Source organism: Geotrypetes seraphini, chromosome 4, assembly GCF_902459505.1.
Source record: "Geotrypetes seraphini chromosome 4, aGeoSer1.1, whole genome shotgun sequence".
NCBI lineage: Eukaryota > Metazoa > Chordata > Amphibia > Gymnophiona > Dermophiidae > Geotrypetes > Geotrypetes seraphini.
The window spans coordinates 120,084,343-120,098,065 of record NC_047087.1 but is presented as its reverse complement, the minus strand read 5'-3'; the positions used below and the strand labels follow the sequence as shown (position 1 = coordinate 120,098,065).

The following is a 13,723-nucleotide window of genomic DNA, read 5'->3' as shown; positions in this document are numbered from 1 at the left end:
TACAGGGCCATCTAAAGCCTCCAAGAGGGAAGCCATCCTAACCCCACCAACAGGAAATTGTGTTAACCTGAGAGAAAATAATTATAGTTGAAAGAAACAGCCTGGAGCTGGCTTTCCACAGTTGAATCTCCCTATTAACTTGTTCCTTGTCTGGCCTACTGCCTTGTGGCTCGGATTCAAGGTAACTTAGGACAACAGAGTTTTTTTTAGGCAGAGGAGGGTGTGATAGGAGAAGCATAGAATGAGGTGGGAAAAGGTTTGAATAGCTATGAGGCCTCTGGAGTTGTAGGCAGCGAGGGATACATATATGTGGTGTAAAATAAATACACGAGAAAAACAAATTAAACACAACAGGGCTTCTTCCTGCCAGCTGGCAGAATTCATGATTATGAAAAATGGAAAATTGGCTTTCAGGATGAAAATGTGGATCTTATTAATTTTTGTTGTGTAGCTGACGCTTCTATTTTATACAGTTTGTTTCATGGCATGAAACATGTGGATTGCAATGTTGGGGTTTGGCTCTTGGAATTTATTTGTTTATGGTCATGGTGACTGTTTTGGTGGACCATGTGATAGGAGTTTTCATGTGTTGCAGAATTTGAGTACTCCACAGGTTTTGCATGTAGAGGGTGAGAGCTCTATGTGAGTCAGGCATTCTATACCATGTGCCTCCATTGTCATGAACTCACAAGCTTCCCTCACCATCCCTGCCAGGCACCTAACACTGAACCTATCAACGTATCACCGCTAAGCTCCCTTCAGGAGGCATGCATCTAGATGCCTGCTGTAACTTGCATGGCATATCTGGCTATATATGTTTTTGTGATACAGGTATCATATGTACAAATCTTCTTGTGCCTTGCAATTGGAGGCCCAAGTCATTAAAACTTTCTCACATTATCTTTCTGTGGGTGGAGGAGAGAGGCCCCTTGATCAGCAATAACTAAAGATCAGAAGCAACATATGGGCATATGGCATGTAGGTTCTGAGGAAAGGATTTTGACTTGTTTAGAGAAGTTAAAAGGTAATGCTGTTAAAACTTGAGTCTTGACTGACTGATGAACTATTTACATGAGGGACAAAAGGTGGGTGTCCGTGCCCTTCATGAACTGGGCTCTTGGTGTATCCCAGCTTTGATTTTTGGTAAAGTACGCAAGAAAGTTGAATTTCAAAGCCATTTCCACATTGTCAGTGGAGTGAAGAGTATGCATGTATTTTTGCACTAATGCAGACAGTTATAAATTTATCTACATGAGGGATTAGAGTCCACTTAAATACATCAGGAGATGATAGATATTAGCAGAATAATCATATGGTGTGTACGCCTTGCTATCTTTCTTTTCAGTCAGCAAGTGTCAGAAATAAGGTGTATTTTATGCAGAATCACTAAGCCATTGTCAAGGTCTTCTCTGACGTGCTGAAATTCTTGGTTTCAATAGGATGTCAAACATAAATGTTATTGGGGGTATGGGGAGGATTGAGTGGGATAATGAGAGAAAGGAAGACTTTTGCAGACATGGTGATCTCATAAGCCTTCTACCTTTCTGAAAGGAATTAAACACTCTGAGGCCAAAGTATAAATTTAAGGAAAGGCCCAACCTGTGCAGGCGCCACCTAAAAGTCTGTTTCAGTGGCATGCGGATTCACCCTCATCCCCTCCAAGAAATTGGCCTGAGTAGGCTAACTAGTTGATTTGACTGGCAGTTCTGTGGTTGTGTCTGTCATGGTATCCTTACCATACAAAGGAACCTGGCTGCATTACTTCCATGGTTCTGATGCATGCATATATGTATGCCCATCTGTGACACTTGTTGCCTAAAAATCTTTATTGCAGGGCCGGCTCAACAATAGGATCAGGTGAAGCTTTGGTCCAGGGTGCCGGAGATATAGGGTGCTGAAATCTCTGGCTGCTGAGATTACCGCCAGTGCTTCATTTGGTCTAAAGCAAGTTTCTCCCCCTTCTCTCTCCAGCCCCTAGTCTAGCATTTCTCCCTCTTCTCCCTCCCCCCCCTCCCCAAGCCCTGTAAACATTGACTTGCTTGCTGGTAGCAACAGCATGCATAGCAGGTTGCTTTCAGCCAGCCCTGGGTCTTCCCTCCGCTGTGTCCTGCTTGCAATTTCATATCAGTAGAATGTGGGCTCCTGAGGGAGTCCCTGATTGGCTCGGATGCCTAAGACCCCACCCAATGGGAGGGGCTTGAGGCATATGAGCCAATTAGGGCCTTAGGACCCTCCCCATGCATCAGATAATGCACCAGGGAGGGGGCTAAGATCCGCATTATGCATTCAGCGGCCAGAGGAGCAGGAGGGTCTGACTGAGCACCCCCTCCTGCTCCTGACTTAAAGATACGGGGGGAGGCAATGGAAGGATGGGCATCCCTCCTGCCATAATTAAAAGTTCAGTGGGGGGCCGATGGCAGGAGGGAGTGAGCATCCTTCCTGCCATATTCGTTCGCTGGGGTGGGTGGGAGCACATCTGTTGGCATGAGGGAGTGGGTACCCCTCCTGCCATTTTTTGGGGGGGCCATTGCAAAACAAAAGAAAAAAAAAACCCAGGCAGACCGACAGGTCTACAGCAGTTGGGTTTTTGAGATCATAAAAGCGATGCAAAATAGCCAAGCAAATGTAAGTGAATCAGTTGCTTGGCTATTTTGCATGGGTGTTACTTATTTGCATGGCAGGATCGGAAAATGGGCAATCGAGGGGGAAAAACACGCGGTGGGCCGTTTTGTGATTGGGTCGGTTAGCAGCGATCGTTGCTAAACCTGTAAAAACAGGTTTATGACGATCGCTGACTTTAGTGAATCTGGGCCAATGTATTTATTGTACCTGGGGCAGTGGAGGATTAGATGACTTGCCCAGGGTCACAGGGAGCAGCACAGGGTTTGAACCCACTACCTCAAGATGCTGAGGCTATACCTCAAACCGCTGCACCACACTCTCCTCCACAAGAGAGTATTTTGAGAGAGAGCTGACATGGGGACAAATTTTTTCCATCCCCACAGGAACTCAGTTTCCCCATCCCCATGAGTTTCGTTATTGTCTTTGTCCCTGTCCTTGCCCCATTCCTGTGCAAATGAGAACAGAGCTTTCAGGAATGGGGCAGGGACAGGAAAATAATTTTCCGGGACAGAATGGGAAAATGAGTTCCCGCGAGGATGGGGAAAAATTTGTCCCCATGTCATTCTTTATGCACTACCTCAATTTTATCATCATTGAATATGCATGCTTTACAAGTAGCACATAATTCAATAATATGTATCCTATGTGGTACTGATAAATTTGATCGTGTCTTCACATCTTGTTTCCCTGTATTGGTTGACTATGGAATATCAGGCGAAGTATAAACTGTTACTGATGGTCTACTTGAGCTTGCGTAAACAATCACCACAATATTTACAGGATTGCTTGAAATTCTATGTACCACTGAGATCTTTACATTCGGCAGCACAATCAGGATTGGTTGTACCAACACAAAAGCAACTCCATTTGGACAGTGTAAAGAAAAGCCCATTTTCATGTGCAGGATCAATAGAATGGAACAAGCTTCCAGTGTATCTCCGACAGTCAAATGATTTGTATCAATTTAAGAAACTTTTAAAATGTCATTTATTTTGCCAGATGAAATATGTGCATTGATGTACTTGTCAGAAAGATTGGATTTAATGATCCTCTCAGAAAATTATAAAGAAAACTTTTGTTTTGTTATGTAATGATGATGTTTTACTGGTGGTATTATGAATGTTATTGTTTGAATTATGAATATGCTGTTGTAATTCGCTTTGTATAAAGGCGGAATATAAGTAATAAACTAAGCGCATTTAGCGTGGGAAACTTTCCGCCAAGTCCAAGGCAGCATTAGAAGGGTTGGTTGCTTCAAACTCACCCCCAGACCCCAAATGGCCTAATTGCCCCTCCTCCCGATCCAACTCGACCTGTTTTGGGCATAAATAGCATAATATAATATAACATAACATCTGGTCTTATAGCCTGCTAACATTTTGCTATTCAAAGCGGGTTACAAAAACATTGAGAGAGAACAAATCTTTATGAAAACAAAAATAAAAACCATAAAGGTATAGAACATTGTATAATACAAATTTCTGAAACAACCGTCTTAATAGTCTTTCTAAAAGGAAGATAAGAATGAAAGGACCCTTCCCCCCCCAAAAAAAAAAAAAAATGCTTCCACTTTGAATGTCTTTGTAATCTCAAATATTCTTCCTGTCTCTTGATGAAGGGAATAGAATTGCAGGGAAACAATCCTGTGTCATTCTTACGTGTCTATCTCAACCTCAGTCCTTCTACACCAACATTCTTCAATGCAAGGCTTAAGGGTCTGTGGTTGGGCCCATTTATACTCTTGATTCTTTCCTCTCTCCTTGAATAATGACATCGAGATGGTTTCCCGCGGTTATCCACGGGGACGGGAACAGTGATGAATTTTGTCACCGTGTCATTCTCTACCCCATACCCAATTGTACTACAGAAAGACAGTACTGTATATCAAATTCCATTACTCTTACCCTTAGGAGGTAGGAGCAATGTCCACTCACTTCAGTTTCTCCAGGCGCCATCTTCAAAATGGTGTCACCTTGCCCTGTGCAGTACATCCTGGGATAAACTAGGTGGGGCCTAACTACCATATACGTAAGGGAGAAACTCCCTTATATGATAGATAGGCCATGTCCAATTCATCCCTTTACTGCAGGGGGCTAGGGCATACCATTTGGTACCTGGAGAATGTTCCTGCCTTGTACAAAGTCATGGGGTCAAAGGGGTGCTTCTAAACTACTAGTCCACCAAGTCAGAATGACTGGGGTGGCCGGTTTTAGCCTAGCCTAGTTGAGGGGGGGCATTGGATCACCAGGGCATTTAAGTTTTGGGGGACAGGAGGATTGGGTCAGGGTAGATGCCCCTGCCCCTGCCCCTGGGGATATGTTTGATGGGGGTAGGGCAGGAAGAGGTATCGGGTTGGATTGGGGGTAAGGAGCTTGTGGCATACCTTTTTTTTAATGTCAGTTTTCCTGTCAGTGCCTGAGCCAATCACTGCTCAGGCACTGACAGGAAAGTTGGCATATTTGAGCAGTTTTAATGCGGCATGAATTTGTATGCTCATTACTTGTCCGTGCCATTGAGTGGGTTCTAGCATCGGGTAAGACTCTTGGATCACAAGGAAGTACATGTTCTCTATGGACTTGGATGATGTATGCAGTGATCAAATACAGACTGAAATAAAACTCTGTTCTGTTTTTCTTTCTTGGGTTTCACTGGCTTCTCAGATATCTCTCTCTGGCTCCAATAAGGCGGCTATTCTCTCGTAGTTCTTAGACAGTGGCAGAGCTGAATATGGGCTTTGTTACTGCACTTGACTTCAGTTTGACAGCAATTACACAGCTGGCCAGCACTCAGGTTTCTACCTGTAATACTGTCCCATGCTTCCCCCCCCCTCTCTCCCTCCCCCCAACATTCCTTCCCTGGGAGGACTGGCCTGCAGTGCTACCCCTGGCTTCTCTTTCTTATCCATCTGTGGAAAAGACTTAATAGGATTAGGAGAGGGGAGAGTAAGGCAATTTAAACTCATTCAGTTGAATCTTAGAAGTAGATAGGTTTAATTTAGTTAGGGTTACCATATGGCTCAAAAAAAAAAAAGAGGATGGATGAGATATCCGGGTTTTACTTCCATTGAAAGCAATGGAAGTAGGAGGATAGATAAAGACATTTATTTATTTAGGAGGAGCCCAGAACGGGTTACAATTTTACATACACAGTGGAAAGATAGCAGCTAAGTTACAAATTCACACATACATTGTTTCCCCGAAAATAAGACCTACCCCAAAAATAAGCCCTAGTCGCTGGCGGCAGCAGTGCTCCCCCTGCGACCCTTCCATCTCTCCCATCCATCTGAACCCCGACCGCAAGACCAAAATACAGTAACAAACCTTGTAACAAACCGCATTGTTGGCAGCACCAGCCCCATCACGGCTTTCTCACGCCCGAGCAGAGGAATGCCTGGGCGTGAGAAAGCCGCGATGGGGCCTGTGCTGCCGACGATGCAGTTTGTTATAAGGTACTGTATTTTGGTCTCACGATTGGGGTTTGGATGGGTGGGAGAGATGAAAGGGTCAGTGGGGAGAGGGGGGATGGGAGGGATTAAAAATGCTCCATGGGGAGAAGGGAGGGATATAAGCTGCAAGGATTCTGCTGCAAAAGGGGAGGGAGGGATATAGGCTGCAAGGGTTCTGCTGTACAGGGGGATGGGAGGGATAGAAAGATACTACACAAGGGGATGGGTGAGAGGGGAGGAAAGATGCTGCACATGTGAGGGAGAGAAAGGAAATAGGAAGAATTGGGGTGGAGGAGAGGAAAGAAGAGATAATCATTGTACATGAAATAAAATAAGACCTCCCCGAAAATAAAACCTAGTGCCTTTTTGGGCCCAAAATTAATATAAGTCAGTATCTTATTTTCGGGGAAACATGATAGCAGATATACAGAACAACAGATTGAAAGGATGAATGGCAAGTGAGATAATTCCTATGTACTGCGTGTAGGACTGAATACAAGTTTAGGGGATTGAGCACAATAGGGAAAAATGCTTGAGTACCTGAATAATTTGTAATCCGCATAGAATTGTAAGATATACGGAATATTATTATTATTTTTTTTTTTTTAAAGATAAGGCAATATAAGTATAGCAGCTAGAAATACAATACATTCATTGCATAGGACAAATACATTCGATGCAAAGGACAATTTTAAGGCACTACATGTAACCTATACCAAGAGTGCCTTAAAATTGTCCTTTGCATCGAATGTATTTGCCCTATGCAATGAATGGATTGCATCTCTAGATGCTACACTTATATTGCCTTATCTTTTTTATTTTGGAATCAGGTACATGCATGGAGACTTGAAAGCAATGGAAGTAAGACCTGAATGTCTCAATCTATCCTCCTTTTTCTGGAGCCATATGGTAACCCTAAATTTAGTGATATAGCTGTATTCTACCTTTTCACTGATAAAAGATTGTAGATGGCCTTCCTAATTTCCTTCTTGCAGCTTGGCCATACTGTGATGGCTGGAGGGCCACCCCAACCACTAGGCAGCACAATTTGAGGGGCAACACCAATGCGGCAGTCTGCATATCTATGGAAAACATTGTGTCTGGCACGTGCCTGTGGATGTTGAAGGTCCACTGGACACTGGGGGGTGGGGAAGGGGGAGAGAGGGGAAGTAGAGAGAATGCTGGATGTCACAGGGACATATGGAAGAGATGTTAAACCCCTCTGGGAATGGCAAGGGTGATACTTGACCTGAGTGGGCTGGGAAGAGGGCATTTAGCTACCCCAGGGTAGAAGAACATTTACCTACAGTCATGTATCTTTTGCCAGCCCTTATTAAATCTTACTTGGCTACTAAAGAATCTTGATGTATGTTTCTGAATATATCTGCTGCTGGTACTGTAGTTCATAAGAACATAAGAACATAAGCAGTGCCTCTGCCGGGTCAGACCACAGGTCCATCCTGCCCAGCAGTCCGCTCCCGCGGCGGCCCAAACAGGTCAAGACCTGTCTGAATCATCAGAAGGGGCTCCCTTGCCACCTTGGTTTCCCATTTAAGTCCTGCCTTCCCATCGAAGTCCTAGCCCTCCGGTCTTGCACATGCACGACCTGGTTGGTTTATACTCATTACCTGGTTAACTTCCTATACTTGTGTTACATCCCAGCTCCTCCCTCAGTATCCCACGATCCCTTTATCCCTCAGGAATCCATCCAATCCCTGTTTGAATCCTTGTACCGTACTCTGCCTGATCACTTCCTCCGGTAGCGCATTCCAAGTGTCCACGACCCTTTGGGTGAAAAAAAACTTCCTTGCATTTGTTTTGAACCTGTCTCCCTTCAGTTTCTCCGAATGCCCCCTCGTACTTGCTTTCCCCTTCAGTCTGAAGAATCTGTCCCTATCCACCCTCTCTATGCCTCTCATGATCTTGAAGGTCTCTATCATATCTCCTCTGAGCCTCCTTTTCTCCAGAGAGAAGAGCCCCAGCCTATCCAGCCTCTCGGCGTATGAGCAGTGTTCCAGCCCTCTTACCAATTTCGTTGCTCTCCTTTGGACTCTCTCAAGTACCGCCATGTCCTTCTTGAGGTGTGGCGACCAAAACTGAACGCAGTATTCCAGATGTGGACGCACCATCGCTCGATATAATGGCATGATGACTTCCCGTGATCTGGTTACTATGCCCTTCTTTATGATTCCCAGCATCCTGTTGGCTTTTTTCGAGGCTGCTGCGCACTGTGCAGATGGCTTCAGTGATGCATCCACCAGCACACCCAAGTCTCTCTCGAGTCTGCTGTCTCCCAATAATACCCCCCCCAATTTGTAGTTGAACAACGAGTTCTTTTTCCCTATATGCATGACCTTGCATTTGTCCACGTTGAAGCGCATTTGCCATTTGTTTGCCCAGTCTTCCAGCTTGTCCAGGTCCCTTTGCATGTCCTCACACTCCTCCCTGGTCCTAACTCTGCCGCACAGTTTGGTATCGTCTGCGAATTTTATAACCTCACATTTAGCCTCCTTTTCCAGGTCATTGATGAATATGTTAAAGAGTAAAGGCCCCAGCACCGATCCCTGTGGCACACCGCTCGTGACTCCCCGCCAGTCAGAATATTGACCCTTTACTCCAACCCTCTGCAGTCTACCCGACAACCAGTGCTTGATCCATCTGTGCACATCCCCTCCCACCCCGTGGTTCCACAGCTTCTTAAGTAGCCTTTCATGTGGTACCTTGTCGAAAGCCTTTTGAAAGTCGAGGTAAATGATGTCTATGGGCTCTCCATTGTCCACCCGACTGCTTATTCCCTCAAAGAAGTACAGAAGGTTCGTTAGGCACAACCTTCCCTTACAGAATCCATGCTGGCTTGTTCTCAGTAGGCCATTCCTCTCGATGTGCTCGCAAATGTCGTCCTTGATCATGGCTTCCACCATCTTCCCTATAATTGAAGTCAGGCTCACCGGCCTGTAGTTACCAGGGTCACCCCTCGATCTCTTCTTGAAGATGGGTGTGACATTTGCCAATTTCCAGTCCTCTGGTACCTCACCAGTTTTCAAGGATAGGTTGCAAATATGTTGGATTGTGCCCGCTATTTCCTGTCTTAGTTCTTTCAGAACCCTTGGGTGGATCCCGTCCGGGCCTGGTGATTTGCCACATTTTAACCTGTCTATCTGTTTGAGGACATCCTCCCTACTTACCTCTATGTGCTCTAATTTTTCAGCCTGCTTCCCACTCATGAGCTCCTCTGAGTCTGGTATATTAGATGTGCCTTCGCTCGTGAAGACCGACGAGAAGAACGTGTTCAACCTCTCAGCTACCTCTTTTTCCTCCTTAATCACTCCCTTCCTGTCCCCATCGTCCAACGGCCCTACCTCCTCTCTCGCTGGTCGTTTCCCCTTAACGTAACTGAAGAATGCCTTGAAGTTTTTCGCCTCCCTGGCCAGCCCCTCTTCGTACTTCCCCTTTGCTTGTCTAACCTCCCGGTGGCATTCCTTTTGGCATTTCTTATGCGCCTGGTGATTTTCCTCTGTTGGGTCCTTTTTCCATCTCCGGAAAGATACTTTTTTGTCCTTTATCGCCCTCTTTACTTCTATTGACATCCAAACCGGGTCCTTTGATCGCTTGTTCTTGCAGCCTTTCCTGAAATTGGGGACGTACATTCTCTGTGCTTCCTGCAGGGTGTCCCTGAATAGGGTCCAGGCGCTTCCCACAGTCTCCATCCTAAAGATTTTTCTGAGCTTCCTCCCCACCATTTCCCTCATAGCAACATAGTTCCCCTTCTTGAAGTTCAGTGCAGTTGTTGCGGTCCTCCTAACTATGGGTGTCCCTCTTTCTAATGTGAATCTGATCGTGTTGTGGTCACTGTTGCCTAGTGGTCCTCCCACTTCTACCCCTCTTGCAGGCCCCCCTAATCCGTTTAGGATGAGGTCAAGAGTAGTACCCCCTCACGTCGGTTCTTTGACTAGTTGCTCCATGAAGCAGTCCTTCACAGTTTCTACAAATCCTGTCTCCCTAGTGCAGTTGGAGTGACCCGTACTCCAGTCAATCCCTGGGTAGTTGAAGTCCCCCATCACTGTTACACTTCCAGTCTTGCACTCCTGTCTCAATTCTGCTTCCAAGTCGTGTCCAACTCCCTCTGGCGTACCAGGTGGTCGATAGTACAGCCCCAGTTTTATGCCCGCACCCTTGTTTCCCGGTAATTTGACCCACAGCGATTCCAGCCCCTCTGCCTTCGTTGCCATATCCATCCCGACCGAGTGGATAGAGTCCTTTATATATAGTGCTATGCCTCCCCCCTTTTTGTGGGTCCTGTCCCTCCTATAGAGCTTGTACCCCGGCAGTGCTACATCCCATTGATTTTCCTCTGTCCACCAGGTTTCTACAATTCCAATTATATCCAGGTCCTCCCCCTTGGCCACGACTTCTAGTTCACCCATCTTGGCCGTGAGGCTTCTTGCATTTGCATATAAGCATCGCAGGTCCCGTCGTTTTTCTTCCACCTCTGCATTTACCTGGGCCACTTGCCCTTGGATTTCTGGCAGTTTTCCCGCTCTCTGTGTTTCTGCTTTACCCTCAGCCTTTACCTTCTTAGCTTTCGGCTTCCCCACATTCCTGCCACCCCACTTCCCCGCTTTTCCTCTGGGATTTCTAGCCCTACCGGCCCCCTCCTGGGCTATCATCCCTTGCGCCTCTGTTTGATCTCCCTCGCCTTGTGGTACCTCTATATTACCCTCGGCTTTCGCCCTTATGCCACCCAGTCCCCCTGTGTCCACAAGCCCCTTAGTCTTCTCCCAGCAAGCTCCCTTTACCTGATGTTTCCCTCGCTGTCTGATTTGGAGATCTTCCGGTCCCTCTGTTTCCTCCCTGCAGTCAGCCCGTTCAGCATCTGTTCTGGATACTGTTGTCCGAAGCGTCAACATCAGATCAGCTGTCGGCTTTCCCCCTCTCCTCAGTTTAAAGCCCTCTCGATCTCCTTCCTCAAATTGGCTGCCAGTAGTCTAGTTCCCGCTGTGCTCAGGTGCAGGCCGTCCCGCCGGTAGAGCTTGCTCTTTCCCCAGAAGGACGTCCAGTTCCTCACAAAGCGGAAGCCCTCCTCCTGGCACCATCTCCTCAACCATGCATTCACAGCTTGGAGGTCTGCCTGCCTCTTTGCATCTGCTCTCGGCACAGGCAGGATCTCCGAGAATGCTATCCTCCGAGTGCTCCGCTTCAGCTTTCGTCCCAGGACCCTGAACTGGTCAGTCAGTGCGTCCATGCTGAAATGCCTCCGGCTCACATCGTTTGTTCCGACGTGGATTATTACCGCAGTCTCCTCTGTCTCTGCTCCGTCCAGGATCCTCTCAATCCTGTCAGTGATGTCTCGTGTCTTGGCCCCTGGGAGACAAGTCACTAGCCGGTCCTCCCTTCCTCCAGCCACATGACTGTCTACCTCTCTCAAGATCGAGTCTCCCACCACAATAGCAGACTTTCCTTTCCTCAGCAACCTCCTCTGCCTCAGGTCCGTGTCCTCGGTGTAGTGTGGTGCCTCTCCCTCGGGGTCCTGGTGAGTCGCGGTCTCCTCCTCTTGCGTTGTCCCTCCGCTAGGTCCTTCCCCGGTATCGCCTTGTGGATCCTGGGTCTCGTCTACCGACATCCGTCTGTGCTGCTGTTGATCCCGTTCCTCCACCGTCCTATAGGCCTCCTCAATGAATCTCTCGAGGTCCCTCACCTGGTCCACGATGGGGCCTGCTCCGTCTGTGTTCTGGGTAGACCAGCTCGTCTCCTCCGTGGTGCGCAGTTCCTCCAGTCCCTCTAGCTCCTGGACCCTGACCCTCAATCTGCCGACCTCCATCCTCAGGCTTTTCAGTTCCTGACACCGACTGCATATGTACTCCCGCCTTCCCAAAGGGAGGTAGTCGTACATATTGCACTCTGTGCAGTATACCGGAAAGTACCTCTGGGATCCTGGGTCCTCCATCGCTCCTGTGAAGTGCTGGTGTGCTCCTGCTGTGGATAAGAGAAAAAAGAGGAAAGAGAAAAAGAGAAAAGAGAAAGAGAAAAGGAAAAAAAAGAGAAAAGAAGTGAATTACTTAACGTTTCTGGCTCCCTCGCAAGGCTCCTTCGCAAAGGCGCTCTCGCTAAGGCGAGCGCCTCGCCACTCGCCGAACGGCTGCGCGCCGTTGGCTCCTCCCCTTTTATGGGGGGAGTTAGTCTGGTGACGTCGGGGGGTAGGCGGAGCTAACTCTCGCCTCTTCCCCTCTCCGTGTACCGTCTGCCTCTCTCCCGGTCTGCTCTGCTACTCTGGAGTTCCTCCGCCGCCCTCTATGTCCTCTCTCCGCTTCACTGCCTCCTCCGCTCTGCCTCCACTCACTCCTCCGCTGCCTGCTCCTTCCTCTCTCGCCCCGCTAGCCCTCTCACCGGTTCGTTCTCCTCCCTGCACCGGCCTCTCTGTCTCCTCCGCTCTGCCCTCTGCTAGCGCTCTCCTCTAGCCGCACGTAGCCACGTGCTTGCCAGGCTCAGCTCGCCCTGCAACTCCTTGGCCCATGTGTTTTGTAGCAGTTTGTCACTGGGTGTACTCCGACCTCTTAGGAAGGTAGGCAAGAGCCTTTTTATAAATTTTTGTTTGATGACTTCTTGCCTGGTATACAGAGTCCATCTTTTAGGCAGTGAGCTATGCAAGGATTACAATATATTTTTCAACTGTTTACTGAAAATGGCCATTTGGCCTCCTTTGCTTCCTTGCAACACACGTTTGCCTTACCTGCTATGGATATTTTTGCCTACTACCAAGTCCGACATTATGTCCAATCTTTGCCGGCTTGTCATCTAACGGAGGACTGCCGAGAGGCTGTATCAGAATTATTTAGTTGCTCTGCTCAACAATCAATCCCTCTTCGATACCATCATGTAGGCTTCAGTGACTGTCAACCAGGCCCTAATTTTGATATTGTGGCTACATCATGGGCAGAGGATCTACAATGCTCTCTGACCGCCCCACAACTATAGCGAAGAGGGTGTCCTCCAATATTCAACATTGGGACTTCCAACTGAAGATTGTATTAAGTCTCTATATATCGCCCATGCGTGCTTACCGGATGGGTAATTGTGCATAATTGTCCTAAATGTGCTCAGGTTCATACCTCATTGGGTCACATGCTTTGGTCCTGTCCCCACATTCTCCAGTTTTGGCTGCGCTTAGGACAATATACTACTTCTTTATGGGGCCGATAGTAGATTCCAGCACCGCGAGCATTTTTTGGATACTTCAACATAACAACCCCTAAACCAAAAGGACTGACAGCTTTTTGGCTAGAGTGATGCTCCTTGGCAAGAAGGCCATTTTGACTAACTGGTTGTCCAGTGATCTGTCGTCTTATAGTCAGTGGAGATCGTTGATGATTGTACAGGCCTCTCTAGAACGCAGGTACTCTGGAGATCTCAATACGAGACCTGGCCGTCGCTTCTGTCAGATTCGGGAACATTTTTGGATGGATCTTACTACTCATGCAAGAAGCAGATTATTGAACTTGTGACTCTGTTTTTGTTTTTGCTTTATGTGCTTTTGAAATGCTTTTTCTACATGGGGATTGGGGGGGGGGGCTGATGGGGGGAAGGGTCTGTATTGTGCACATATATGATAATATTGCTATATTGTTTGCATTGCTTCCACATCTTTGAAATTTTAATAAA

The 13,723-nt window shown here is 47.2% G+C and overlaps 1 protein-coding gene across 4 annotated transcripts in view; it reads left to right on the top strand.

The window, feature by feature from the left end:
* Positions 1–13,723, top strand: part of BOC (BOC cell adhesion associated, oncogene regulated) — a 218,035-nt gene that overhangs the window by 117,459 nt on the left and 86,853 nt on the right. The window lies entirely within an intron of this gene.